The 15780-nt window shown below is 52.2% G+C and overlaps 1 protein-coding gene and 1 long non-coding RNA gene across 2 annotated transcripts in view; both read right to left on the reverse strand.

The window, feature by feature from the left end:
* Positions 1 to 15780, reverse strand: part of LOC145545586 (uncharacterized) — a 136099-nt gene that overhangs the window by 17191 nt on the left and 103128 nt on the right. The gene's annotated exons all lie outside the window — the stretch shown is intronic.
* LOC145503599 (uncharacterized) overlaps positions 4749 to 15780 on the reverse strand; it is a 66597-nt gene continuing 55565 nt past the window's right edge. The window contains exons 2-4 of the long non-coding RNA XR_014051585.1: positions 8473 to 8584; positions 6648 to 7501; positions 4749 to 4986 (exon numbers count right to left, since the gene is read on the reverse strand). This is a non-coding gene — a long non-coding RNA (uncharacterized LOC145503599). The remainder of the gene's footprint in view (positions 4987 to 6647; positions 7502 to 8472; positions 8585 to 15780) is intronic.

Consider the following 15780-nt stretch of genomic DNA (forward strand, 5'->3'; position numbering starts at 1 on the left):
TCTTTTCCTCTGCTGCAGACTGTCAGGCTGCCTCGAGCCTTAGGCAGGGGTGTGCCTCCCCCAGAGAGGGTTTCGCCAGCCAGCTCCAGGGGCCCCTGTACGCTCTCCATGTCTACCAGCCTCTCCCAAACTTGCCTCCACCCTGCTGCTCTGCCCACCTTGGCATCAGAACTCAAGTCCACTCCACACACCTCAGTTCTTCATCCAGAACCCAACGGACCACTTCCTGCCAGACCTGTTCTGCTCCTGGCATCTGTAACTTAACGAATGCCACCCCCCCAACCCTGCCATCACCTTGTCCTGTTTGCCACCATCCTCCCTTTTGGCCCCAGATCTAATCTCCCCCAGACCCGTTTCCCTCCAAGCATCTGGCCAGCCCATCCCCTTGGTCTTCTCTCTCCAGCGCAATCTCCCAGTGCAAGCGAGTACCACTTCTGGGGACCTGGCCATGCTGCCCCATCTCACTGGCCTCTCCTCTAGGCTTGCCCTCCAGTCCATCCTCCTTGTCATTTCAGGGTGATCTTTCGAAATCTCAGAGAGGGTCAGGCCACCCTCAAGTAGGAAGTGAAAGTGAAGGTCGCTCATTCGTGTCCAACTCTTTGCGACCCCACGGACTATACAGTCCATGGAATTCTCCAGGCCAGAATACTGGAGTGGGTAGCCTATTCCTTCTCCAGGGGAACTTCTCAACTCAGGAATCAAACTGGGGTCTTCTGCATTGCAGGCAGATTTTTTACCAGCTGAGCCACCAGGGAAGCCCAAGAATACTGGAGTGGGTAGCCTATCCCTTCTCCAGGGGAACATCTCAACCCAGGAATCAAACCAGGGTCTCTTGCATTGCAGGCAGATTCTTTACCAACTGAGCCACCAGGAAAGCCCCAAAATCTCAGAGGCAATTAGGCCACTCTCAAGTAGGAAGCTCAGACCAAAATCTCAGCTTGGCTTCTCAGGACCTGGGGGACCAGCCTCAGCCTACTTCTCTTCTCTCTCTTGCTGTCTGTCTACCTGTCTGTCTCTACTTCCTCTCATCACCCCCTCCTCACCCCACACTCCTGCCTTTTGATTTCAGCCCAGTCACTGCTTCCCTCTTCCTTACATCACACCCCCCTGCACCCCACCCAGGAGAGGACTGAGTCCCATAACATTGTCTTCACAGCAGTTAACATGCTTTGTGATTATTCAGCTCCTTCTGTGGTTAATTGATTAACATCTAAGCGTCCCACTGGGCCAGTTATTCCCAAAGCGGAATTGGCTGAAGTTTTGAGCTGGGTAATGCTTTACCCTGCTATTGTCTGTGACAGGCAGGAGGGCCAAGCCCCACCCACTAGATGCCTGAGGCACTCCCAGCCATTGTTCAGTTCAGTCACTCAGTCCTCGGACTCTTTGCGACCCCCGTGGACTGCAGCACACAAGGCCTCCCTGTCCATCACCAACTCCCGGAGTTTACCCAAACTCGTGTCCATTGAGTCGGTGATGCCACCCAACCATCTCATCCTCTGTCATCCCCTTCTCCGCCCACCTTCAATCTTTCCCAGCATCAGAGTCTTTTCAAGGAGTCAGTTCTTCCGATCAGGTGGCCAAAGTATTGGAGCTTCAGCTTCAGTCTCAGTCCTCCCAACGTGTATTCAGGGTTAATTTCCTTTAGGATTGACTGGATTGATCTCCTTGAAGTCCAAGGGACTCTCAAGAGTCTTCTCCAGCTCCACAGTTAGAAAGCATCAATTCTGTTGCACTCAGCCTTCTGTATAGACCTGAGACCATCTCAAGTCAGAGGGTTTTAGATGGAGAACTAGGGTCTAAAGTGAAGACAAGATGCCATAAAACCCCGAGAAGAGAGGCCAGTGTGGCTGGGAGCAGCACAACAGAAATTATAGGAGGATTAACATCAGGTTGGCCCTTAAAGGATAGACTAATAATAGCAATAATAATTAATAATTGTAGCTAATATTTACTGAGCACTAACACTGTCTTGATCGATTTTTATGGGTTATCTCACTTAATTTTCACCATCATCCCAGGACACAGACATTAGTCATACTCCCATTTTACTGACAAAGAAACTGAGGCTCATAGAATTAAATAATATGCCTAAGTTTGCACAACTCACTATCGGCAGAGCAAGATTTGAATTCGTGCGCTCTGGCTTTGGGAACAACGCGCTCAGACACTGTCAAGAGGGTTTGGGTATATTGGCTCCTCTGCACCTGTGAGGCACGGGTCCCCAAGTCTGGCAGCCTAACCCAACATAGATTTATTGCCTCACACTTCCGATGGGTCAGGAATCCGGGAGTGGCTTAGCTGGTTCTTCTAGCTCCCAGGCTCTGAATCAAGTGACAGCCTGTGGTCACCTCAGGCTCCACAAGGGGAGGGTGTGGCCCCAAGCAAGCACACGTGGTTATTGCAGGCCTCCGGTCTTGGCTGGCACCCTGGTGGACTCCCACAGGGCTGCCAGCTTCCCTCCGAGCAAGAGCGAGAGAAGAGGGCAGAAGTCACAGTCCCCGCGAAGCCTCATCACCCTGGAAACGACATCCCATCACTTTTGCCAACATTGATTCTTGAGAAGCAAGTCCCCAAGCCCAGTCCACACCCCCTAGGGTAAGCATTGCACAAGGGCTCCAGCTCTGGAAGCGGGGCCCACCAGGGGGCTCGTGGAGGAGCTGGGTGCCCCCAAACAGCATGGAGTGTAAGCCCATTGTGTAAACCCGTTGTCTCCCTGCTTGATTCCCCAGCCCAGGAATTCTACTCGAGCTTCCTTAAGTAACAAAAATAGCCTCCTAGCGAGTTAAACTTAATTCCCAACCTGAGAGAACGCTTCCTCCCGTTCGTTCTTCTCAGGAAGTAAAGTGAAGTGAAGTGAAAGTCGCTCAGTCGTGTACAACTCTTTGCAACTCCATGGACTGTACAGTCCTCCAGGCCAGAACACTGGAGTGGGTAGCTTTTCCCTTCTCCAGAGGATCTTCCCAACCCAGGGATCGAACCCAGGTCTCCCGCATTCCAGGCAGATTCTTTACCAGCTGAGCCACAAGGGAAGCTCTCTTCCCATGAACTGAGTGCCAAATAAGACAAGCACTCCTTAAAGCTCCTATGTCCCAGTGGCTGTGTAAAGAAGCGCCAGAGTGTTTGCACTGCTCTAGCATGAGCCTGGCAATTTGGCACCGCCAGTCCCTCTGCCCGCTCCCTCACCACCTGACTGCGGGCAGCCCCCAGCGCCTCTCAAGTGCTTCATGCTCCATCGTCTCCCTTCCCTCCTCGTGGCCCCCCATGAAGAAACGTCCCTGAAGGGTCCCCTCTTTAACCACCTGCAGGCTTCACTGTGGACAGCATCTTCTGAGAACCCCTACACACACAGGGCAGGCCACCTCTCAAAGACCATCTACGGCTCCCCGTGGCCAAAGGGCAAGGTCCTAACTTGAGCCTGGCACTCAAGACCCTCTGTCTTGTAGCCCAAACCAGCTCCCCACACAGCCCCCCTGCTCCAGCAAAGACAATCCACGAGCTCTGACCCTTCCTGCTTCTCACCCCATCTCTAAATCTCGAAATACTTTTTCTGCTCCTCTTCCCTTATCCAAACCCTAGTCTCCCTTCAAGGTCAAGCAAATTCATGCCCAACCTTCTCAGTGAACCTTTCCAAGGCTACTCAGACTCTCTGAAGATGAACTTGGCAGGAGACAGTGTGTGCTCAACAGGATTAATGAAATAAAAATACTCACCAGAGCAAGCAAACTATTCTAGAAAAGCTGTCTGAGTGCCCTCCCTAAACCCACAGTCCTGCCCTTGTTTTCGAGACCTGTTGATTCCCTTGTGGTTACCCTGGACTCAACCTTCCAGCTCTCCTGAGCAATGGTTCCCATATCCTCCCAGCTGAACCCCTGCACTCTCTGAGCCCTGACCGTCTCCTGCCCCCAAGGTGTTCCTGACCGAGTCTGAGTACTTTTCATGGCAGAACTGTGTTCAGTTCATCTCTGAGTCCAGAATGGAGCTGAGAAACTGGGATAAATGTGGTCGGGAACGAGGAAGAAGGTGGAGACTGCTCCTTGCAAGGACTCACCTCTGAAAAATACACTAGAGGCACTTTACTCTCTTATGGGCTCAGAGACACAGGCTCTCTTTCTGCTCTAAGTCTGAGAATATAAACTCAACGCTGTGTGGACAAGGAAGAGAGGATGAGGAGGAACAAAGACCATTCACCCACTGCAACTGCTTCAGCTGAATAGGCTCTGAGCCCAGACGACGCGCGCCCGAGGCCTCGCATGAGATGCAGAGGCAGGACCAGGGAGAGGCAAGCGAGGAGCATCGCACCCCACCTCCCAACACAAGGGCATACCCCAAGTCTCCCCGGAACAGCCTCCTGTCCCCCGGGCCCCGCCAAATGACACCCACATTATTCACTGCACATCTACTCTTGAACTTTACATTCTGCTGTTCTCTTTTCACACATTGTTCAGAAATAAATACTGGTACCCACATTACGTTCTGCTTGTAAACAGCTTGCCAGAGAGGAGAAAGGCCCAGGGCTCTCCGAGACGGGGAAGGAGAGGCGGGGGAGGGCAGGCCATTTGCATAGAAGCTGGAGTTCGATGTGAAAGTTGCCCAGTGCAGGCACGTGGAGCCCTGCCTGTCTCCTAGCACTGCGGCCTTGAACGCAGGGCCTTAGCTGTTCTCAGTGAAGGCTGGCTTTTCTGCAGAGCACCTTATCTCAGATTTTTGGGGTCTGAGGATCACTTCGTACCCTTAAAAATAAAAAGAGCTTTTTTTTTTCATGTGGGTTGCATTTGAAGATATTTACTGTTTTAGAAATTAAAACTGAGAACAATGCTTGGATGCTTATCAGTTTGTATCAAAAATAACAGGTGGTGCTAATGGTAAAGAATCCACCTGCCAATGCAGAGATGTGATTTCGATCCCTAGGTTGGGATGATCCCCGGGAGAAGGAAATGGCAACCCCCTCCAGTATTCTTGCCTGGAGAATTCCATGGACAGAGGAGCCTGGCGGGCTACCATCCATGGGGCCATGAAAGAGTCAGACATGACTTAGCGACTAAATACAACAAACCATAAATGACCTCCACAAGCGAGGACAACACAGCAGATGAGGGCTGTAACTATGAGAGTCCAGTCGGATAGGATGGGCTGGCATCATGCTGGCGTCAGGAGTCTCGGGTTCCAGGGCCAGCCCTGCCTCCAACATGCAAGGGTCTATGCACAAGCCACCGAAAGCGGGGTTTGTGGGCCCTGTCAAGTGGTGAGTGGCGGGGTGGATGAACTCAGTGGCTTCTGAAATTCTCTTCTGAGAAGCACAGATATAATTATGAAACATCTGCAAGTGATGACACTGTGTGTATTCACCCTACAAACTCTAATGAATATTAAAAAGCCATCATTGCTTACAGATAATATGACTTTCCAACCAAAAGTGTATAAAGAAGTCATCTAACAATATTATCATAACCAAGAGTGCTATAAGATGACAGGAGGACACTACAAAAGACTCAATAGCTTTCCGTGGAGCAATAATCATTAGAAGACTTTTCAGTTCCCATTCCCAGTACAGCTCATAAAAATAATATGTCAGAATAAACTTAACAAGAGAAGTGTAAGACCGACATAAAGAAAACTGTCAAAAAAGCATCAAATATTTCTTATAAAAGATCCTACTCCTGGATGGGAAGGCTCCATTTTTAAAGATGTCAGTTCTTCTCCAAATTAATCTATAAATGCAAGCTTAAAAGTTGTCATGGAACTTAGCAAAATGATTCTAAACATCTTATAGAAAAAATAAATATGTAATTATAAATAATTTATAAAAGATAAATGAATAAATATAAATATATATATATATAGCTTACATACATATGAATTATATACATATATATTCATCCAAAATTGGGAATATATATATATATATATATATTCAGCCAAAATTTAGGAGAGGGTAAACCTCAGGGAGGACTTGCCCCTAAGTGTCAAATATATAATAATCAAAACATAATCAGTTCAATTCAATTCAGTTCACTCATTCAGTCATGTCCGACTCTTTGTGACCCCATGGACCACAGCACGCCAGGCCTCCCTGTCCATCACCAGCTCCCGGAGTTTACCCAAACTCATGTCCATTGAGTCGGTGATGCCATCCAACCATCTCATCCTCTGTCGTCCCCTTCTCCTCCTGCCCTCAATCTTTCCCAGTGTCAGGGTCTTTTCAAATGAGTCAGTTCTTTGCATCAGGTGACCAAAGTATTGAAGTTTCAGCTTCAACATCAGTCCTTCCAATGAACACCCAGGACTGATCTCCTTTAGGATGGACTGGTTGGATCTCCTTGCAGACCAAGGGACTCAAAAAGGTCTTCTCCAACACCACAGTTCAAAAGCATCAATTCTTCAGCGCTCAGCTTTCTTTATAGTCCAACTCTCACATCCATACATGACTGCTGCTGCTGCTGCTGCTGCTGCTAAGTCGCTTCAGTCGTGTCCGACTCTGTGCGACCCCATAGACAGCAGCCCACAAGGCTGCGCCGTCCCTGGGATTTTCCCAGGCAAGAATACTGGAGTGGGTTGCAATTTCCTTCTCCAGTGCATGAAAGGGAAAAGTGAAAGTGAAATCGCTCAGTCGTGTCCGACTCTTAGCGACCCCATGGACTGTAGCCTACCAGGCTCCTCCATCCATGGGATTTTTCAGGCAAGAGTACTGGAGTGGGGTGCCATTGCCTTCTCCGCCACACATGACTACTGGAAAACAAAATAATAACAAACAATAAAACAAAACATAATAATGTATAGTAATTAAAGCACTGGGGATATGTGTGCATAATAGACAAATAGACTAGTAGAATATATTAGCATCCAGAAATAGGCCCATTGCAAATGAAACTTTAACATATGGTAAAGGAAAGTGAAGCAGTTTTAAAAACATGGCCACAAATCCTTTGAAGTGTCTTCCCTCTAGAGGTGGGGTCCCTGTCTCCTGAGTCTGGTTGGACAGGTGACTTCCATCCAGTTATGTGATGCCATGAGCCTTCCAAGGTGAGGCCCTAGAAGGTCACGCACCTTCCCCCTGGTTCTGCTCCCTCGAGGTGCCCTGAGCTTCCATCAAGACAGCAAGCCAGCCAAGGCTCCATACTATGAGGAAGCCCAGGCCACACAGAGGCCAAGTGTAGGTGCTCCAGGCAGCTTTTGAGGTGAGTCCAGCTTTTGAGGCAGCCCAAACCAGGTGCAGTCGTGACAGGCAGCCCAGATCTGAGGTCAAAGTCAATCGTTAGCTGGCGGGTGGGTGCCTAGTTCAGGGCCCACATGCTGATAGGGGCCCAGTAGATGATGGTCTCCTTTTCTTGCACCTCCCTAAGGGAAACTGACACAGGGAAGACGCAAGGCAGCCCCTGTAGACATCACATCTTGTGTTTCTTATGAATACAGCAGTAGGAGTCCTGAAAAACAGGTCATCCCAGCACTGCAGAGCGGCTACCTTCAGAGGGTGGCTCCATCTGCCATCAGTGGGTCTTCACATCTGTGATCAGGAGAGCCAGAGGCTGGATCAGAAGGGCAGTACCTGCTCTGGACTCTGGAGACAGTGACTGCCTCACTGGGCTGGGCCAGGAAAACAGCACAGAAACAGCTGGAGAACGACCCTAGGAGATGAGCTCAGAGCCGGCACCTCGGAAAGCTCGTGGGACAATGACGGGGACAAGCTTAGGGACGGCTTGCTGGATGGCAAAGAGACGGCCCTCACTGGTGTGCCAAGAAAGGAGTGGCACTTCTTCCCGCTGCCTGGTCCTTTCCGTTCTCATAAGCAGGGGCATTTTTTTTCTCACGCAAAAGAGATGAGATCTAAAAAATCAAAGAACAGACACTGAGCCCAGAAAATGTAGGACAAGGACTCATGTCTGCTTGAGATGAAGCATAGTTGGACCTGGCCTGAGCAGATGGCAATATGTTTATCTAGAATAAAAACACTGCCTACGACACTGTATCTCCTATTAAAACTGTGTAGCTCAAAAGGCAGAAGTACACAGCACAATCAAACAGCATGGCACTGCTCATGTAGAGAAAACTTGGAAGCAACCTAGAAAACATGGAAGAGGAGAGTCACTGAATCAAATGCGATACACACAGAGGATGAAATTCTAGGCAGCCATGCAACTGATGTTGTATGGGTAGGTTTATCAACAAGGAGATATGTTTAGAAGATACAGCCAAATGAAAAAGAAATATTTTCAAAGATGTACATAGAATATGATCCAATTCTGGCCAAACAGTATAAAAAGCAAAAATTTACATACAGGGGTAGAAATGAGAATGGCAGTTAATATTGTGAATCAGCAAGCACATCTGAGTGGTAGCAAGCATAATACATGGTTTTATTTTCTCTTTTTTATTTTGCATTTTGTGAACATGCATCAATTTTGTGTTCTGGAACAAAATAAATGTTTTGATTTCATTTTTCAGATCCCAGGGAATTGAACCAAATTTGTAGTTTACCAGTCCTTTGTCAATGAACACTCCTGCAGTGGTGCGCTGGGGTCATGCGAGCAGGTATTACTGTCTCCACTTCACGTCTGGGGAAGCAGGGTTCAGGCTGGCCAGCTCCTGCCTAGAACAGAGGGAACCGAGGCTGGATCTCCAGGGCTCGCTCTTCACCAGGAGGACCAAGACGACACAGAATCTAAGGCCAAGCCCTCCAGGTGCCCCCAAGTCTGTGCCCACCCCCAGCCAGGCTGAAGACCCCAGACCAAGATGGCTCTTCAGCTCCTCTCAGCTCCAGTGTCACCGTCTTTGTGTTTTGCTTTATGTGTCCTGTCCCTTCCCGTCATGTTGGAGGTGGCTGCCCAAGTTCTGGGCCTCAGGGGAGCCTCCAGAGGACACTTTTCTGGCTGTGAATGGCCTGGGCTTCTGCGGACACTGAGCTTTCCTCCCAGCCTGTTCTGGGCACGTTCCTGACTGCCCTGTCCAGGGGCAGTGACATCATGGGGTCAGTTCCAGACATCTTGGGGTGGGGAGGGGAAGGCGGGGGAGAGGCTCCAGGCCAGATCAGATCAGCCTGGTTAGAGGGTCAGCGACTAGGAAATCTGCTCTTTGGAGGAGCTGACCGGGACCCCAGGGAGGGGAAGAACGTGCCCCGTCAGAAGCACAGGAATCTCTGGCCCAGAAGCCAGCAGTGTGGAGAGCTGCCCCTCAACACCCTGCCCCACCCATTGGCAGGGAACAAAGACTCCGAGCCCTGGGGCAGGAGCCCTTCACCCTGAGCCAGGGCTTAGAGGAGGCAGCAAAGGCCTAGGGTTGGGGGACCAGCTGAACCTGAGCTTCCAGCCAGTGAGCCCGTGGCCTTGCCGGGCAGACTATGGGCCAGCATCATCATTGCTCGTCCTGATGCTGAGGGGTCCTCCCCAGCCCCTGCCTCCGTCTCTCCGCGTCATGCCACCCTCATCCTCTGACAGCAATGGGCCTGGCCAGCGGCATCACCTTCCTGGTGAAAAGTCTTCAGTGGTACCAGCCCGGACTCCCCTCCCAGCACTAAAGATGCCCAGACCACCCCCTCCCCAGCACTAGAGATGCCCAGACTCCCCTCCCAAGATGCGCAGACTCTCCTCCCAGCACTAAAGATACCCAGACCTGCCTTCCAGCACTAGAGATGCCCCTCCCAGCACTAAAGATGCCCAGACCCCCCACTCGGTACTAAAGACGCCCAGACTCCGCTCCCAAGATGCCCAGACCCCCCTCCCAGCACTAAAGATGCCCAGACCCCCCTCCCAGCACTGAAAACACCCAGACCCCTCTCCCAGCATTTAAGTTGCCCCAGCCCCAGTCAAGTTTTCCCAATTCTTCCACTGCAGACCTCCCTGCACAGCCCTGGTGTTCCAGTCTCCCTGGCCACTGGCTCTGCCCAGCATCCCTCATCCTCCACCCAGCCTGGAGGCCCTTCCCCTGCAGCGATCCCACTGGAACCCTGCTCTGCCTTCATCAACCTGCTGAGATTCCCCTCCACCACCACAGAGCCCACCCTGGACCAGACCGCCACCACTGGAACTAAACCCAGTCCTCCCAGTGCACACTCACTCTCCACCCCTTGTGCTTCCATGGCGCTTGCAGCCTCTGCCTCAGTCCCCCTATATCCACATGGTCCGCCCCCACCAACTTCCTGAGGGCAAAGTCCACTTCCTGTTCCTTTTCGAATCTCACCACCCCAAATCCCCATTGCCTTCCAGGGCAAGACTCGGTGTACACAGTAGGCACTCCCTGAAGGCTTGTAACATTGACATAACTTCACAGCCAGCTCAAAATCCTGCTCCTACTCTAACAAAATAGTAGTGTATTTGGTACAAGGAAATCTACAAGCTGGTGAAACAGTCTCAGAAGATCCCAACACATCTAAATCTTCGATGCTCTAAGCTCTTTGTGAAATCTTTTTTTTTTTAATTTCCTTCAGTTCTTGAAAAAAACCTCAACATTTCATCCCCATGCTCTGCACAGGTTCTGTCCTTCTGAATGTAGGCAATGCTTTCCCTATCTTGCCCAGTCACCCAGGACACAAAATGATATCGCTTTTGGAAATCAGAATCCAGAAGAAGACCCGTCACTAAAATTTCCTGATGGGGCCCCCCTTAACCTTCCATGAGCATAACTTGTAGGCCAGCGTCTGAACGGAAGTGCCCTGTGCTTCTAAACAGTTGACCTGTCACCGTAGCAACACTAACATCTGTCATTCCCTCAGAGAGAGAACACCCTTTAAGAGAAACCTACCTAGCAACACCTCAGGTTAACTTCTATGCTTCTTACTCATCCTCTCAGGAATCCAGGCCCGAGGACCACGGGGTACACAGTGCTTCTGCGAACAGTCTAGTAGGGACTGCCACAGCCAAAGTGGCCTCTTCCCTGACCTGTCCCCACCTGTCCTTGGATGAGTCAGCTGCTGGGGCCTCCCCAAAGCCACATCCTATTGGCCCTGCTCTAGGGCACTTACACAAGCCGACTGTTATAAAACAAGAGCCGCTGCCCTGGTGCTTTGCATTCACAGTCTCACTTAACCCCCGGGACAGCCTCTGCAGCAGGTGTCAGCCCCGCTTAGCATCGAGGGGTGCCTCCAGCGTGAGTCCCACCCGCCCCCTGCCACCGTGGGGGCGAGGGCCACACCTGACTCTTGACACACCATCCACACTCATGTTCCCCCAAAACCCCACTTCATAGAGGAGAAAACCGTCTTGGGAAACTGAAGTCGCTGGCTCCTTCAGAAGCCGTGGAGGTGGCGTTTGGCGAGTGGCCAGCTCTCCTCCCTGGGGCAGCCTCAGGGCGCACACGCCTCCCCAGCAGCATGGGCACCATGTGAGGGGCCCAGCTGTCTCCCTCTGAGCCCAGGAGCGGGTACCCGGGTGCCTGCCCTGCTCGGCTCAGGGATGAGTTTCAACCTGGAACCCTCGCCCAAGAAGATCTTCCTCTTCGAGGCTGTCAGTCCTCCTAGATCTGACGGAGTGGGGGGCTCCTCTGTGTACCTGAGGGGAAAGAGGGCCACGGAAGCACGTGTGAGACTTTCACCCGCAGGAATCACCCTGGGATCTTGGCAAGACGCAGGTGCTGTTGGATGGAGTCGGGGTGGGGCCTGGGAGTCTGCATTTCCAACCAGCTGCCAGGTGAAGCCACTGATGCCCCAGCTTTAAGAAAAGGGACCTGGCCCCTCTGTGTAGAAGCAAAGATATATCGTGGGAAGATGCAATGTTCCCCTCTCCCCCACCCCTCTACTCCCCACCCCGACCCCCACCGCTTCACAGGACTACTGCAGGCTGCCTGTTCAGACCACAAGTTGCTGAGGAAGCTTTAAACAAGGGGAGGGGTCCTGACCGCCATCCCACCCCAAGGCCTTCCTGGGCTCTAAGCTCACTGTTGGAAGCAGGATGGTTTCTCCGTTTCTGATGCCCCAGGGCCTGGCCTAGGACCTTCTGGAAGGTGCAAGATGCCCCATAAACACTGACTGAATAAAGCAAAGGGGGAAGGAAGGAGGACAGTGGGGGAAGAAGGACAGAGGGGGCGCTCTGTCCCTGGCCCAGTCTCCCTGCTCACCCCTCCCACCCACTGCATTTGCCACCAGCCTCCTGCCTGGAGCCACCACTGCAAGATCAGCTCCTAGCCCACCAAGGATCCAGCTCTCCCCATCTCCTCCCCAGAGCTGCTGCCAATCCACCCATGACCCATGGCTACTGCCACCCACCCAAGTGAGCCAAGCCTGGCCCCCACCTCTCCCAGCCCCCACAGCCTGCAGATTTCTAGGCTGCAACCTTCAGCTGCTGCACCCGCTCTGTGCTGAGCAGGACAGATGGGTAGACAAAGGGGCCTGCAAGAGGCGGAGAGCACCACACTGCCAATGGCCTCTGCGCCCTCCCTGAGGCTGCATGCAGCAACCTGGGCCCGCCCGCAGGTGCTGGCAGCCTGACCTCAGCCCTCCTTGCTGCCCCCAGGGAACTTGCTAGCCCTCCTGCAAAAACGCCCCCAGGATGGCGAGCCCCAGGCCACCCACCCCAAAACACACCTTCCTCCCTGCCAAGAGGTGATTTCACCAGTCAGGATCCAAGGTGAAGAGCCCTGGAAGAGCAGCAGGGGAGCGGGGTGAGGGGGGTAGTGAAGGGGGAGAGGGTATAGGAGGAGAGAAGCTCCCTGTCCAGGATCCCAGAGGAGCTCACACCCCCTGGGAGACCCGCCCCTAGCCATCAGAGCAGCTAAGGAAGGAGTCATCTAAGGAGCTAAGAACCCGACACTTTGCAACCTCAGCTAATGATTGTTAAAGGGACAAATATTTGTAAACAGCATCCCTACACAAGACTTCCCTTTGGTTTTGTTCAATAATTATTGTTTAGAGAAAGTTGCAACCCCCACCCCCACCCCCAACACACACTTACAGCAAATGCTACTTTTGACTGGTGTTCCTAAGGAAATTTGAGCTTCCCTAATAGCTCGGTTGGTAAAGAATCTGCCTGCAATGCAGGAGAGCTGGGTTCGATCCCTGGGTTGGGCAGATCCCCTGGAGAAGGGATAGGCTACGCATTCCAGTATTCTTGGGCTTCCCTGGTGCCTCAGCTGGTAAAAGATCCGCCTGCAATGCGGGAGACCTGGGTTCGATCCCTGGGTTGGGAAGATCTCCTGGGTTCGATCCCTGGGTTGGGAAGATCTCCTGGAGAAGGGAAAGGCCACCCACTCCAGTATTCTGGCCTGGAGAATTCCATGGACTGTATGGTCTATGGGATGGCAAAGAGTCAGACATGACAGCGACTTTCACTTTCAAGGAAATTCAAGTCATGGAGAAAAAGGATGTCACCAGAGAAAAGGATCAACTTGTTATTCTCCAGATTGACTTAAAACTGCTCAAATCTCAGACACAGCATCCTCAGAGTGGCTACCAAGACTGACTCCCCGGGGACACACAGGCGGAGCTGCCATCCTTTGGGGACGGGGGGTGGGGGTGCTCTGTGGACTTGATCTAGCTCCCTTTGCTTTACTTTCCCAAAATAGAGGCTCAGCCATGAGGTTCATCCACAGGTGAGTTAACTCACTCCAAGAGGGACACGACAGCAAAGAGTGTGTGGGGACAGACGGACCACGCGGGGACCACAGAAGAGCCATCGGCCACCCCGCCCATCAGAGGTGGGGTGGTGCTCTTCCTGCTTCTGCACCTCGGGAAGCTCTTTCCATGAAAGACCACAGAGTAAACGTCATCACCGTTGCCTCCCTCCCACCCAGCGCCCTAAATGATGGGTGTCTGCTGTCCCCGTAGCTCTGGAAAGACCCCCAAGTCTGGGGTGGCCAAGGCAGAACTGACCTGAGGCCCAGGGGCCTCCAGGGCCTGGGAACCTCAGGTCAGGTCCAGAGGCCAAGGCCTACCGCCAGCTGTCCGCATTCAGCATTGGCTTAGAGAGTAGCCGGGAGCCCGTGTTCACGGGCACAAAAAGTCACCGGCAGCAGCTCGACAATGCGGCCGGGCGGCCGGGCTTTCTCACCGCCAGACAATGCCCGCTGGACATCGCGCGCCTACTAAGAAGCACAGCATTTCATTAAACAAACCAAGTACGGATTTGGTGGCTCTAGCTTCTATAGAGATGCGAGGCTTTTCTCAGCGGAAGGAGTGCTGGCAGCTTAAACCCTAATCCATCACGCAGGCCACAGAGTAGCCATAAACCCTGAAAGCAATGAGAAGGGGTTTTTAGGGGAATGACAGCCAAGATCACTGAGTGCTATTCTTCTTCTCTCTACTTCGTCTCCTCCTTTGTTTTTCTACCTTTCTTTTTTTTTTTACCCCACTTTTCATTTATGTTATGTTCATATATTTTTATTCCCTTACAAGCCACCCGAAATCCTTTCTTGAACAGGGAAGGATATAGTAAAAAAAATACCTGAAATGAAATGGGATGACACGGGATGAGGTGAGATGAATGATGGGCCGTCAGACTGTCCCCAAACCGAGGATGGGGATCAGGGCCCACTTGCGACTTGCATGCCTGAGTCCTCCAGGGCGTGTTCCTGGCAGGGCCAGGAGAGAAAGGGCTCCTGCAGAAGCAGCCGTGTTACGAACTTTCAGGGGTTTCCAGCTTCCATGGCTCCTGGCTCCAAGAGGAGAGTTTCTACTGTCTAAGGACCAGCAGTGCCAGAATTTCCTGGGCGGCCAAAAACACACTCACAAAACTGAAACCTGGATTTCTGGCCCCACTGAGCCCAAACCTCTGGGTGGATGGGATGGAGGACTGGCACTCTGACCAGGTAAGTCCTGGCTCAGGGCACGAGCACAACTGACCTGGAAACATCAAGCCCCCCGACCAGACCCCACACGGCGTGTCCAGGGCCCTCCCGTCCTCTGCCCTTGGCTCCCTGGCACCTACGTCCAGGCTCCCACAGCATCCATGCTGGGCCCTCCTTCCCTCTCTGACACCCACTCCCCCTCAAAGCCGCAGCCAGGCAGTGCCTCCCTGCTGCCCCTGACCTGAAGCCGCCTCCCTGCATGGCCCCCACCCCGGCTCCAGTGGGGGCCTGGACAGCTCCTGGGCGGGTCTTCCCCAAGCCTGCCAGAGCCTCCCACTGCTCCACGTTGGCCTTCACTGAGCCTCAGCTGGGGCACATGGCGAGAAATATTGACTCAGCAAACACGGGATCATTACGACTTCCCTCCAGGGACTCACTCGCCTCGAACACACACCTCGTGACAAAGCACACCCCGCCGGACCCCTCACTCCATGACAGTCTGAACACCATGTGCCTTTACATGTCTCTGAGCCTGGCCCCTCCACCAGCTCCCCCTCCTTTCACCCTGATCAAACAGACTTAAGTTTTAGCCTCAGCTTCAAATGAAACTTCCTCTCGGAGGAGGACTTTTCCTCCTCTATGATTTTTTTCTTACTCATTCAACAAACATTTCCCTTGTGTGCACCCTGGCTCAGGCACTTCACTGGGCTGAGAATAGGCAAAGAGGTGATCTCTGTCTGGACCCTCGAGGGGCAAGTAAATGCCACGGTGATTCAAGGTGTCAGCCCCTCCCAGCGCCTCAGCCAGAGCCCTTTTCTGGTCCTGTTTCACTCCTACATCTTTGTAATGTTTCAAGGGCACATGCGCACACACACACACACACACACACACACACACACGCCCTCCAAAAGTGAGTGAGGGCTGAGTCTTGCTCATTAGCTTGGAGGCTTACAAATAAAAGTTCATCCAGAAAGTTTAATTGAAAGAAACCAGGCCCGGGTCAGGGGAATACAAGTAAGGCTAAAAGTGAAAACTAGCAACTATTAAAACCACAGTGAGACACCACTCTCCACC

This window comes from Giraffa tippelskirchi, chromosome 4 (genome assembly GCF_054371585.1).
Source record: "Giraffa tippelskirchi isolate mGirTip1 chromosome 4, T2T-mGirTip1v1.2.pri, whole genome shotgun sequence".
NCBI lineage: Eukaryota > Metazoa > Chordata > Mammalia > Artiodactyla > Giraffidae > Giraffa > Giraffa tippelskirchi.